Source organism: Pteronotus mesoamericanus, unplaced genomic scaffold (assembly GCF_021234165.1).
Source record: "Pteronotus mesoamericanus isolate MK-2021 breed Mesoamerican mustached bat unplaced genomic scaffold, CSHL_Meso_final scaffold_174, whole genome shotgun sequence".
NCBI lineage: Eukaryota > Metazoa > Chordata > Mammalia > Chiroptera > Mormoopidae > Pteronotus > Pteronotus mesoamericanus.
Window position 1 is genome coordinate 22,502,690 of NW_026555309.1, and position 14,873 is coordinate 22,517,562.

The window sequence follows — 14,873 nt, forward strand, 5'->3', positions numbered from 1 at the left end:
ACTTTAAAAAGCTTCCATTACTCAAATGAGATATTTTATTTTCCTTCCTTTTAGTTAAACTATCATACCCTAATTAAGTACACATTTCGGGGAGGCACAAAGGTTTTCAAATGGGATCTTTGAATAATAGTTTAAGAGTCAGAATTGCTAGCTTTAGCCACGGAGATCAATCAGTTGCTCCACCCATCCATCCATCTTTTCTTAAAACTCACCTTTTACATTTATTTTATTATAAACCACTTAAGAGTTCACTATTTACTGAACTACTGAGTTTATATCCGGAGTACTATTTTACTTTTTGGACACTTTAAATAAAAGACTGTATATAAATAGTCTTCTGAACAAAATAATTTAGGGAAAGCACATATAAACATAATAGCAAAAAGCTGGATTATTAAAGTTAGTGGATGATTGATAAAGATAGCCAAATATTATTTCAAAATTACTGTAAGTAGCTGTGTAACTCATTTTTAATACTTCCAAACTATATTACAGGGTCATGAATAATTCCTACATTATTTTAAAAATAAAAGCTTGAAATATGCGGTCTGTCCAGGAAAATTCCAGCCACTGCTAATATAATGAGAACGGTCTGTGCGACATTTTACTGGTCAGCGGGGGCGGCAGACGCCATTGAGTGCGCATGTGTAGTGTGTGGCTCTCACAGTCAAAATGACTTAGCGAGCACAGCAATGGATCTGCATCAAATTTTGTGTTAAGCTCGAATGTTCCTCTGGGAAGCTGTTCCGATGACTCAGAAGGCTGCGGCTGTGGGCCACTGGTCACTGGCAGACTCATCACAACGCACCCGTTCATACATCACGTCTCATGCAGAGGTTTTTGGCAAAACATCAAATCACCCAGGTGACTCAGCCCCGCTACAGCCCAGATCTGGGGCCATGTGACTTGTGGCTTTTCCCAAAACTAAAATCACCTTTGAAAGGGAAGAGATTTCAGCCCTTTGATGAAATATGACGGGGCAGCTGATGGTGACGGGGAGAGCTGTGTGAGGACCCAAGGTGCCCACTTTGAAGGGGACTGAGGCATCATTGTCCTATGTACAATGTTTCTTGTATTTTTTTCAATAAATGTCTCTATTTTTTATATTACATGGCTGGATACCTTCTAGACAGACCTCGCAGTCATGATTAAAACATCATTATGTGATTAGCTATCTGAGTATCATAGAAAAATAGAGAGTAAGTTCAAACTACTACCACCACTTTCCTGGATTCTGACTACCTTGAGCTCCCACAGTAATATAGTTAACATTTTACCTATCCACAATTCAGCTCATAACCTGACAATTTATTTTCTTTCAATTTAATAAACAGTCACTGGGCTACAGAGACATATATATAATAAATGTTTAAGCCCTCAGTAAAATTAAAAATTTAGTTTGATATAATTTTGACAAATTCAATTATATGATTTTTAAAGAAACAGATTAGAGGCGTCCAATTAGAAGTAGAAGACTAGCTGCCAAGGGTACACATATAGTCATCAGAAGTGATGGGGCAATTTTCAGAAAAATAAAAAGTATTTACCCAACTCAGAAACCACAACAACTTAGAGCCTGCTCAGTATCATCTGCCTTCCTAACAGTAAGAGAACGGTCTCATTCTATCACAATTCGGCATACCTTGCTAAAGGAGTTGAGTGAATCAATGAATCATTGCAAGCAAAGTGCCTGATAAAATATGTGGTCTGAAATTTCATGCATTCTGAGTTTTGCTGTTAGTTAAAGAATTAGGTAACCCCATTTGTAGAAAGGCAAGTTGTCCCTATTACAATTATAATGTGGAATAATGAATTTTTTTTTGGTAACAGAGGTTATACTCTGTTCAATTTAAATTAGAATGCTAAGAAGTGTACTCTCTATGTAATTTTAAAAAGTAATTTTTATCTACAATGACCAAAATAAAGCAAGCAATATTACTTAGTCAATCCTTATTTCTATAGAAAAACCCAGTCTGTGAAAAATAAAATAAAAAAAAAAACCATGAAATTAAGGTTTTAAAAGTACATTTTACTGCAAAAAAAAGTATTTATGCCTAAAATAGGTCTTCTGGGTTAGGGTACATTGCCAAAGGGGTATTGTTTTCAGTCACTTTTAGAACAAAAGGATATAATATATCAAGAAGCTAGCATACATCTGATTGTCAACCCATAGACAAAGCTCCCAATGTTTTTTTGTTGTTGTTAAATTTTGTTAAGAGTACAGTTTCTCTTACAAAAACTTTTAACTATAATGAATGAACCTTTAGAAAAAGACTAATTTTAAACAAATGTCACCCTATTTTAAGAGCTTATTAACTATGCTCAAATGCGGTGATTTTCAGCCTTTTTCATTGCATGGCACACATACAGTAATTACTAAAATTCTGTGGCATACCAAAAAAACCCATTTTTTGCCTATCTGACAAAAAAAATAGGTATGCTTTTGGTTTATTCATACTAGACGGCTATTGTTGTGCTGGCTGCTGCCGTTTTTTAACTTGACAGTCTAAGGGAAAAGCGGCCAGTGTCCCTGACTAAATAGTCAGGTACTGCATGTTTTAAAAATTCTTGCAGCACACCAGTTGAAAATAGCTGCTCTAATGAGTTCTTCACAATAATTAATGAAAAGATATCCTAAGTCATTCATAAGACTTTTCTTTCTTTTTATCTCTTGTCAAAGCTTTCTGGAGTTGTATACTGAAGAAATTCTTAAGTTCTTGAAGATACAAATAAACAGGCAAAAATAATCATCACTCCTCCCCAGAATGCAGAAGGTCACTCATTTTCATTAAAAGATTCATCTACATTAAAAAGAATAATAAATTTTGAGTTCAACTATATTTAACTTAGAATCGTAATACTGCACTGAGATACCAGTATTCAAATACTTATTAGCTGATTTAACAGCAATGACATATATCTGAAAACTAGGTGGGAATAGTATATGAAAAAAGCAGACAACTGTTAATTTTTAAATACATGAATAGACTAGTATTAGGAGAAAAGTAGAAAGAATTTTATAATACTGGGTTTTGTTTTTAAAAAATGCCCCCCAAATACCTGAGAAACCCATAGGTGGTGCTCTTATACCAAAAACTAAAGAATTTATGTTCTGGTAGGAGTGCTGAAAAATACTGTTATGAATATTTTCACACAACTGCCTAAGGATAAGACCCATCTCCCTATATAAATAAGAATGGTTATCTTAAAATTGAGTATTATACATTTCTAATTCAATAAGTACTTTAAAAACAAAACTATAATATAATGTTTCTCCCTTAACTGGCTATAAATACCTATGCTGATGTATTAATTTTGCACATTTGCAACATGACAGAATTTAGCATTTTGTTTCAGATCCAGCCAGTGGCATTTTATCACACATTTCTGCATGTACAACACACGGGGAACATGCAGATATTCTCTAGTACAATCATAACTTACTCCCTTCTCTACCTGAAAAAGAATAAATTCAAATGTAAAAAGAGTAAGATTAATGTTAGAAACCAGTAGAAAGAATTCTCCCTCCCTTTTGGATGAAGAGTTTGCTCCTATATACTGGTAGATTTGGAATCAGAAGACTTAGACTTAGCAGCTTTGCTATAGTGTAAACTACTAAACCTTTTTGGGTCTTGGATTCCTCATCTATCAAACTAAGAAGTTGCTATTTGAATATCTCTAAGGTCTATTTCAATCCTAAATCATGTCCCCCTCCCCAATCATTATGATATATTTCTACTTATTTCTGATAACTCATCAGGATGCATTGATAAATTTTTCTGTTTTCTCACTTTGCATTTTCTCTTTGACCCAAAATTGAAACTCCGATTCTTAATCCCATAAATATCTTACAAGCAGGAAAAGGCCACTGCTAACCTCACCGCAAATCATCTGGGCCCTCTGTCCTCACAGTGCTTGATCTCTTTAGAGCACATGAAAGTGGTAATGTTTTCTTCGATACTGTACTACCTTGACTTTGCTGACATCACCTCTTCTGGTTCTCCTCTTAACTCTTGACTGTTAGTTACCGAGCACTAGATGTGCCTTCCTCAGTCAGCTCCTGATATAATGGTGTTCACGGTTCATTCCCAAGACTTCTGCTCTTCTCTTTCTCTGTGGATAATCTCATTCACTCCTACACTTAAGACTATGCCTTATAGTTCATGGGTTTATAATCTTTAACCTAGAGATTTTGCACACTGGATATTCCAACCTCAATTCAACATGATAAGAACTGGGTGTTTCCCTACTCCTTCTCTTGATTCTTTACAGTAGTTCCCTCCCATCCAAGGGTTTCATTTCTGTGGTTTCAGCTATCCATGGTCAACCAGGGTCTGAAATTACCAAGTGGGAAATTCTAGAAATAAACAATTTATAAGTTTTAAACGGTGGCCCATTATGAGCAGCGTTCATCTCATGCCGCCCTTTTCCATCCCACCTGGGATGTGAATCATTCCTTTGTCCAATGTAGCCACTGTTTACGCTACCCTCCTGTTAGTCGTTCAATAGTGTATCTGTTACCAGATCAAGGAGAGAGACACACGCACACTAGTCACGTAACTTTATGACAGTGTACTATTATAATTTTTCTATTTTATTAGTTGCTGTTGTTAGTCTCTTACATGCCTAATTTATAAATTAAACTTTATCACAGGCACGTAAGTATAGAAAAAACCCGGTATATACAGGGATCAGCACCATCCGTGGGTTCAGGTATTCACTGGAGGTCTTACAATAAACCGTCCACAAATAAGGGGGGCCTACCTACTGTATTCTGAATCTTAACTGCCTTAGGCATCATTCAGTTAAAGGAATAGTCACTTCACCTAATTCAAATAAAATGGAAATCTGCTTTCAGAATACCACAGGCAATCTTAAAGATTTTCAAGCACAGGAAATAAAGTCAAGCCAGATTCCACAAAGACTAAAACGAGAAATTTCAAGGTCGGAAATTGAGGCTGCCTTTACCAGCTCTTCGGGAGTCAAGGCCTGTTTTATCTTCTACACATTTGCCCCAGTCTTTCAACTGCCTTCCTCTTGAGCCCTTTATTTTTGCATTATTTCAGTTTCTTTTAACCAATTTCCCATTCCCAGCTCATCGTTAACACTTCAGCTCAAGCACCTAGCATCAACCGTAATTTCCTTTTTCTTAATTTATTTTATTTAATGTCATTAATTTTATATTATACCTTTTATATAAAAGATTTTTTGGTGACTTATATTTGCAATCATTTTGATAATACTTAACCCTCCATTGCCTCACTTGTAAATGGGGATTAAAACACCACCTACCACAGAGAGTGTTACAAGGATTAAAGAAGATTATTTTGGTAAAGAACTTAGCACACTGCTTGAGTTACAGTAAACTGTCAATAAATAATATCATCTGATGTGCCAAATCAGATTGGGTGTTTGGCAGCAACACCAGGAATGTTGTACTAAGAGGGTTACTCAGGCTGTGTGGGAAAAGGAGGCCGAGTGGGAAGGCAGGCCCTGGCTGTTCGTTTAATATGTAACAGGGCGCCACTCTGCTCTGGAAAGGATGAGAAGTGATGCCGTGATTGACTGGTTATCTGACAGGAGCAGAAGCCAGGGTAAGAAGGGAGTGGAGACGCACATAAAACCTTGCTTTAGAAAATGAATCTTTTCGCTTTAAAACCCAAATGTTTATATGGTTCTGCTAGTTTGAACCTCATCTTTTTAGATTTTGACCATACTCCCAATTTAGGATATGACAAACCTGACCTTCTCTTACTTATATTTATTCTACCTGTACCTTCTCTATTGCTTACATAATTACTTCAGCTACCTTCTGGTTAGTTCTTCAACGAGTTAGTTTATATGTAATTGACAAATAGAGGAATCTTGTCAGTATAACGTAAGCTGTGAAAGATTTTATTCCAAGCATATTACTGATTTGAAGTAATCACAAGCAAGAGTTCTCAGTTTAAGAAAGAATGTAAAAACCCTACAGAAGGACCTTCTTTTATTGCAAGAAGTGGTTATTTTACTGGCTTAAAGAACTGTTTGACTTTCCTCTACATGAAGCTATCTTGGGAGGCTGCATGTACAGATGGGGATGTGAAAACATTTCTTCATTATAAAAACAAAACAAACAAAAACACCTTAATTGATGAAAAATCAGTTATATTTTTAGTCTTAATTAAACTGGTCTCCATTAGGAGCAAATGTCTTCAAGGAGGCAGTGTGAGCCCCCAAGTTTACGGCTGCGAAGTAAAAGCCTGCAACAGGTGTGTGTCAGCGGGTGCTGGACCGTGCTAGTATTTAGATCGATATTGGTAGGTCTGTATTTACACGGTTTCCTATTTGCAAGTGATCTGTACCAACACTACTTTTCCCATATGCCCTGTTAGTGTTTCATTTTGCAGAATGTGAGATTTTCAGGAACACATACATGGCATTATGGCAGGAATGATTATGTTTTTGTATTTATTTATTTATGTTTCTTAATATATCTCTTAATAGCCAGTATTAATTTTTTGTTCTTGGAACACAAACATCTACAAAAAACATTTACTTTGGTCATATCTTTAGATATAAACAAACATTTAAGCAATTTGGATGATGATGATTCATGCTTCTACTTTTCACAAATTTACCCTAAGTCTAGAAAGAGAAACCCCTAAATTAAAGGGGTTCTAAATGTACATTCAAAAGATAGCAATTTTCAACTGGGACAGCATCTTCTTCATAAGAGTATGCAGTTATTAGGTTGTTCTGAATAGCCCCCCTAAGCCTATTTAATTCCTGGTGAATCTAGTATATAGAACACCTGAAATAAAAAAGAAGCCCTGGCTGGTGTGGCCCAGTGGACTGAGAGCTAGACTGCAAAGCAAAGGGTTGCCAGTTTGGTTCCCAGTCAGGGCACATGCATGGGTTGCCGGTCAGATTCCCAGTGGGGGGCGCATGAGAGGCAACCACACATTGATGTTTCTGTTCCTCTTTCCCCCTCCCTTCCCCTCTCTCTAAAATAAATAAGTATTTAAAAAAAAAGAAAAGAAAATGGAGTTATCACAATGTTAGTGGTTCAGCTACACTAAAAGACTGAAGTACACACACATTTTTAATTTGTCATGTATGTTGTCAGTTAAGGAAGGGAGAATTAACTGAATAAATTAGGTACAGCTTCTCTGAAGAAGTTCTTAATAAAATTTTGATGTCAGTTGAAGGGTTTAAAATTCAAAGGTTTCACTGCATAGTTTAGAGACCAGGACAAAATTGATTGAGAAATACCCAAGATTCCTCCATGTTTATCCTGATACTATTTCAATAATCTCATAATAAAGCAAAGAACTATAATTTTAAAACTAGATTAATCACCCTTGCCTATTAATCTTTAAAGCTATTATCTAAAAATAGAAAGTGTTCAAACAACCTCTATTTTAGAGAACATATAGAAGAGAGGATGACTTCAAAACAATGTCAAATGTCCCTTAGATTTGAGATTTCATGGTTTTAAAGCCTAAAAAAACAGGCAGAGAAAAAAAAATTATGATTAGAACTGAACTACTTGTAAAAGAAAAAGTACAATTTCCGGTTCCACAAATTAAAAACTGGGTTATTTTCAAAACTGACAAGCACTTAACTTCATGACTAAAAGTGACATGAAATCTTTATGCCTTTGGTTTTAATAAGTAACAAAACTGAAATGTAAGTAAAAATTAGCTCTGCTTACTAACCACCTATGTATATAAGATACATATGAAAAGCCACGAAAGACCACGAAGAGAACTGAAGCTCTCATGGAAACTGTAGTGTTGTAATAATAATATATGGTTGTTTACTGAATCCAAGACATATAAACAGTTATTATAGCATATAAAACTATGTGGTCCTAAATGATAGAGTGCATAAAGCAATTTTAAGCAATGTATCATATAGGCATGTGGTATTATTAAACAGAAAAACAGGCCCAACAACAAAAAACACACTGTACTACATAAGTACAGAAGAGGGAGGGTTTACTTGACTATTAACACAGGATTTCTTTCATAGACTAGAACAGATAGAGCCAGAGTAACGAGCACATTCCAAATTAGAAGAATTTAATGACAAAATTCCACAGACACTAGTCAAGCCAAGGTAGGCTACTACAAAAGGGAGTAATATGATCCAAATATTTTGTAAAGATTTCTTTGCAGTGCTATAGCCCATGGGAATAGAAACTGATGAGGTAAGGAGATCAGCTAAAAAGCAAATACAGAAGCTCATTTATCTGTAAAATGTTATGAAAGTTTCACTATGGAACAACACTCACCCTGTTCATAAGCAGAGGACAGCATTTATAGTCAGTGGGGGTAACTATCGTTTGGCTATCTTATTTTTCAGAGCATAGACTGTTTTATATTTACTCCATTACGACTGAAAAATACAAAAACAATTCCAAATGTTGAAAATACTAGTAAGAAGGGTTTGATCCCAATGGGAAAAAAGTACCTAAAGAATTCCAAAATAAAAAATGAGTAAGTAAATGATAACTGTTGAATAGCCATGTGGGATGAGAACAAGAGTGATTCTGAAGGCTGACAAGTGAATCATGTGAGACATTGAAATACTGGGTGGGCAAAAGTAGGTTTACATAAAACAAAAACTGTAATACAATAATGAACAATACAAGAATGCACTCTTTTGCATACTCACAACTATAAACCTACTTTTGCTCATGTCTGTACTGTGCCTATGCAAGCAATAAAAGGCACTTTGACACAGAAAAATTAGAATGTGTAGTTAGATGAGCAGTACGACAACCAGATACCTACTTTCTCACTGTTAATTTAGGAGGGTAGCAGTATGGAAACTTAAAGGCAAGAGTGGTGTACAGTATTAAAAATGAGATTTCTGTTGTAGGTCTGAAGTTTATGGTTCATAGGTTCAAGGCCTGTGAATTAAAGTGAAGCATGTGTGCTCGGGTCTGTGGATCCCATAGCTGCTGCTGTTACTAGGTATTAGGCACTTCCTTTTTCTCATGTCTTTTATCACTTAATTCTTAGTATTATTACCCTTACTTAATACATGAGGGAAAAATGGAGGCACTGGAAAATTAAGTAATTTTCCTAAGGTCACAAAAATGATAGTGTCACAGTTGGGACTGGCACGCAGGCCAACTGGCTTCCAGAGCTGCACTCTTTACCACTAGGGCACACTGCCGCCTACCAGGGGGCTCCCCACGACACCTGGGATAATTACAGCGGGTGGGAGGGTGGGGGTGGGTGGGAGAGCTATCTCAACAGAAATTCAAGAAGGATAAAAGTGGTCTATTTTGGAAAAAAGACGTATTGGTCCTATATTAACATGGAGAGAAAAGACACAGAAATCTGTAATAACACAGAGAAAGAGGGTATACTTAGATTGAAAGCTTCTAAAGACTGAGTCTATTGCTACAAATTTATGTAGGAATTGCAGGCAGGACCAAAATGCTTCTTAGTCTCCATGGAATTAAAAAACAAAAAAGAAACCTTTATAAACATCATTCTAGAACCTACCCTTAATAAAAAATGCCCATATATATATTAATTATAGGTGAGATCGTTAGGGCACTGGGTAGAACAGGAGTAATGAGGGGACCCATTAAAGGCTGAGGGAGACATTTCGAAGGAAATGAAGAGAAACGGGAAAGCCAGGAAGGCTGAGTGGCTGATGCAAGGCAGCAGTGTTCTGAAAGATGGTCAGTATTGGGCAGAGAGGGCTCCGTGGCAGTAAACTATTTTTAGAAAGTCAAAAGAGGCAAAAGTATGGTAAAATGTAAGAGGAAAAATAAAAAAACAACAACATAGTTTTTCTAGTTCCAATAGGGGCACAGCATAATATGAATAAGATAGGACAGCATTCTTAATGGAACTATCTAACCAGCTTTACCCTAAAATTTCTAAGGAGTAAGAATAATTTTGAATTTTGCTAGCAAAGCATAAGATAAGATGAATACAAATTGTTCAATCTTTTATACTTCTTTTTAAGGGCATAAAAAGGCAATTTTTTTTTCTTGAAAGGGCACAAAAACTATTGCTATGGTACCTACATTTTCCAACTTCAAACACTACAAAAGACTAAGCATTACAAAAGACTAAAATGCTAAGCAAGCTAGTATTTCTATTTCCTGAATGGTAAAAATTACTAATTTTTGAAGTTTACTGTGATTCTTACTGGAAAAATAGAAAAGGTAAGGCAGAAATCAGCACATGGGCAAAGATAAATTCGCCTCAGGGATCACAGTTTTCTAAGCCACCTTTATCAGCTTTGACATAATTTTTAGTATATTAACATCTTCTTCTGAAAAAAAGTGCCCCACTCTTAGCTTCTGTCAAGGGTAATACCCAGAAATAAACATAATACTCAGAATGTGTTTAAGGGAGGAGTAAAGGAAAACTATCATCTTCTTTGTTCTGAATATTGTTATTTCTATAACTGCAGTTCAAGATCAAATCACCCCTCACTCCTACTGGGTTATCAGGCAACTGAAATCCAAAGTCCAGTTTGCTCACCTGCTAAGTGACTGGCTTTTGAACAACAGTTGCACAGTACCTCCAATTAGAATTTATGCCTGAGCAAAATTACCTGTAATTAACATCCTAGCATACTAAAAAATTACCCTCAAAGTGAGAAAGGATTATCCTCAGAGTTCCACAGAGAGGAAAAGAAAGTGTTAAATGTTTATATGCAACTTGTTTTTATACCTTTGCTGGATCTAGCTCCAGTGAATGAATTTCACTTCTACCAGCTAAACACTGCACATTTCTGTCACATTAGGACCTGTTCTGTGTACTCACATTTATTGTTCTAATGCTGAGTTTATTTGTTATTTATTATGATAATATAAAATTATAATACATAATAATCTTGCTATAAATATATAATTGTTCAAGAAATATTTGATAATACATGAAATGTTATGACTATATAATAAATTTGCTCCACATAAAACATATTATTGTATAAGAAAACAATATAAATAAGAATTAATACCATAGTATATAACATTGTATGTAAAAGTATAATATATAATAATAATAATATAACCATTACTTTTCTGACACTTACAAGGAGTACTCTACTCCAAAAACTTGTGTCTCATAGATAAACTTTCTGAAGGCAGACAATGCCTTTAAAAATTAATAATATCCTAAACTAATTAATGTATGTGATCTTCTCTAAAAAAAAAAATGTACTGTCTTATATTCTCTACTCACTTCTTCATTTGAAGGATAGTTTCTTGGGTTTACACTATGATCTACTTTTATATTCTGAAATCCTGAAAACCTTAATGGATTCATCATCACCCTAAGTATAATAAGCTTCCTTTCCTCTCTGCATTTGAAACAGGGACAAAAGACACTCTATAATATCAGTCAAAAGAACTGGTGATTTTCTTTTTAGTAAGTTTAGGAAGAGGTACAGGTATTTGATTGAATAATTGATAATACCATTAAAATCACTTAGGAAAGGTACAAAGGAACACTTATAACTGCCACTTTGTTCATGTAACTGCTATATTTAAAAAATAATTATGAACTGCTATCAAATAACTATAGTTTAAACTTTATTTCCTTTCAGATTCTTTATTTGAAAGATCTGAAAATTCTAGGACAGTAAGTTATCAGACTTGATGTTCTTCCAGGGAAACTTCAAAATACTGCACCATGTTATAAAACCTAAGCCTCAAACTGCAGTTAAAAACAAAAGCCACTTTACTACAGTGCTCTATACTATTATAAAATATTGCTAGTTTGTAAGCAAATTATTTGCAACTTACAAAATAATATATCCTAATTAAAAAAGGTACCACTTAAGTTTTAAAGGCTGACAGGATCAGCTGTGTCCCAGGCCTTTGAGGACTAGAATAGGAACTCTAAAGTGCAAATACACAAAAGCAAGAAAGAGTGATAATTCTGTTGAAATAAAAATTCTGAAGGAATAAAGGACAATGCTTAAAAGCTACTTGAAGTCTATTTTATATACTCTCCTCATCAGTCTACATGAACAAGGCTTAAGAGAGAAAATTCTAATGTAGACATTCTCTTTTTCGGCTCTCAGAAATGTTGGCTTTGCCTGGCAAAGATTCCACGTCAAGTGTGAAGACAACTCAGGATCAAGCTGACTGCCCTGGCCAGGTGGCTCGGCGGACGGGAGCATCTGTCCCACACACCAAAAGGTTGTGGGTTTGATTCCAGTTTAGGGCACATACCGGAGGCAACCGATGGATATTTGCATCTCACATCGATGTCTCCACCTGCCCCGCCCCTCCTGCCTTCTCTCTAAAAATCAATAAACATTCTCAGGTGAGGATTTAAAAAACAATAACAACAAATAAGACCAACCTTACTAACCTCAGACAGAGCTTTTGGCTATAGATGTTACAAGGCAGAATCATGTAGAAGGTGTTATCATTGGTGGACTAAGAATATGTGTTAATTCTCATATGTAAAAACTTTATACCTGAGAAATCAGCAAGCCCCAACACCTGTTTCTATGAACAACCAGAAAATCTTTTTTGAATTTCAGGGTAGTTTTTGCCTAACTAGAAGGGAAAGCCAATCTCATTTGCTTATTCTTTGCAAACTCCAGGCGATGAATCAAAAAAGTCACATTTCTCAACAGGTTGAGGAAAATAAAAGTTTGAGACTATTAAACATGGTAAGAAAAAGGTTAAGCAGGAAACTCATGGTCATACCCAATGTAAGTGTTCCCATACACCGCAGACAGCTGTGTAAATTGATACAATCCTTTTTGAAAGCAATCTGTCAAAAGGTTTCTACAGCCAGTAAATTATTTATAACCTTTTATACAGTAATTCCACTTCTAGAAATCTATGCTAAAGAAATAGTCTTAAAAATAAAAGAGGGCTTGATGTATATTAGTATGTGCCTAGCAACACCGTCCAAACTAGGGAGAACCCACCAAAGGAAACAATCCATTGATATGCTTAAAAATATTACAGTACAGACACTGGATGAAAATTTTATACAAGTATGAAAATAATGGTTATAAAAAAGTATTCTATGTTAAATAGAAGGGGCAGGGGATAAACATCAGTTAAAATTCAAATGCCTATACAATTATTTCTAAGGTATGCACAGAAAAAGAAATGAAAGGAATTAAAATACTATTTTTAATTATACTAACAATGCAGAATTAATAAGTGATTTTCTTAATCTTTTTTACTTTTTTACAGTTTTTCTAAATGTTTGCTGAAACCTGTATAATAAACAGAATTTGTGGAAACAAGTAAAAAACTTGATTTGAAAGTAACTGAAAGAACAAAAACATAAGTTATTTCTAGAATTATTTTGATTCAAATAATATCATAGATCAGAGTAAAATTCAGTATAGAGTAGGATTTAAAAAATCAAAAATATTTTTTTAATGTGTGCAAAGCTCTTGTTATAAATCAATCTGACCTAAAAATGTTTCAGATAAGCAGTAATTTAGGTATTTTAAAATTTAGACATTTAAAAGAAAACATGAGATATTTAATTCAGACTTTTTTTTTAAAAAGAACATTAAATACCTTTCTTACTTTCTGATATGTACAACTAAAATACTTGGCCATTTCTATGATACAATTTCATCATAATTTCACATATTATTATACTTATAAAACTACCATTTGTCTTTTCTTTTTTCTGTATTTAATAAATGAAAGAAGATTTAAAATTCTGAAGCATTAAAAGTTCCAAACTAACAAAAAAGTACAAAAAATAACATTTTCTCCAATAACTCTTTTATTATATTATCACCAGATATATATATTTTTGATAATTTACATTTTCTTAGGCCAATACCTGTAACATAAGCACCAGAAAAAGGACAAACACATGTCTCTTGGCAAAGATTTAGGGATGAGAAAGGTGAACACTGTAGAATATTAGAAATAGAAGCAAATTATCCCAACCATCAGAACCAAAAATATGTTATCAATCAAAAATTAATAATTGCATACAAATTCCTATGAATAAACAAAACTAAGACTTAGTACTATTTGCCCTGACCAGTGTGGCTCAGTTGGTGGGGCACTGTCTCACAAAGCCTAAGGTTGCCGGTTCCATCCCTGGTTGTAAAACGTGCGAGAGGCAACTGGTTGGTGTTTCTCACACCGATGTTTCTCTCCCAGTCTTTCTCCCATCCCTCCCCTTTCTCTAAAAATAAATAAATAAAATCTTTTAAAAAAGACAGTACTCAAAAAAATAAGAAAATTAATATTAAGTCATTAACTACTCATCAGATGTTGTAACTAGGCCTTTTACAAATTCCTTATCTAACTATGTTCATACCTCACCACTGGATTTACTACATTGAGACATTATAGGTACATTTTGTACATGAGTATTTCCTCTAGTAAGTGGTAAATTCCTTGAGACGAGAATGTTTTTACTCCTTGAATACTCCCACCATTCTTGGCACAAAATCCGTACCAGCTACTTACTACACGCTAAATGAATTTAATTCATCACAGAATGGTAACTATACATCCCCAACTGTCTGGGACAATTCTGGTTTTATCTGTGGGTGCCAGCCTAATTAATTCAAAGTGTTCTGATTTGAACAATAAATTACCTGGAAACAGTAATTACAGACAAGCTAAAATTCTTTCTAAAATTGTCAGCAATATTTCCAAAAGGCAAAGAATGAATGAATTAGGGCACTGAGCACTGTCATATGGAGGAGTAACAAGGTGAAAAGAGTACGCGAGGAACAGAAACTGACGCACAGAACAGTGAGCTACCTCACTATTTCTGTTGCTTGCTGGTCTCAAAAGAAAGCAAGTCCTGCATTTGGAGATTCTTCCAAAGGCTAGTTCTCCATTTAGACCAGCACTGAAGGGGCTCTCATTTCAAGTGGGGATAAAAGAAATTCAGAAC

The 14,873-nt window shown here is 34.8% G+C and overlaps 1 protein-coding gene across 2 annotated transcripts in view; it reads right to left on the reverse strand.

The window, feature by feature from the left end:
• Positions 1–14,873, reverse strand: part of LRP12 (LDL receptor related protein 12) — a 70,836-nt gene that overhangs the window by 13,020 nt on the left and 42,943 nt on the right. The window lies entirely within an intron of this gene.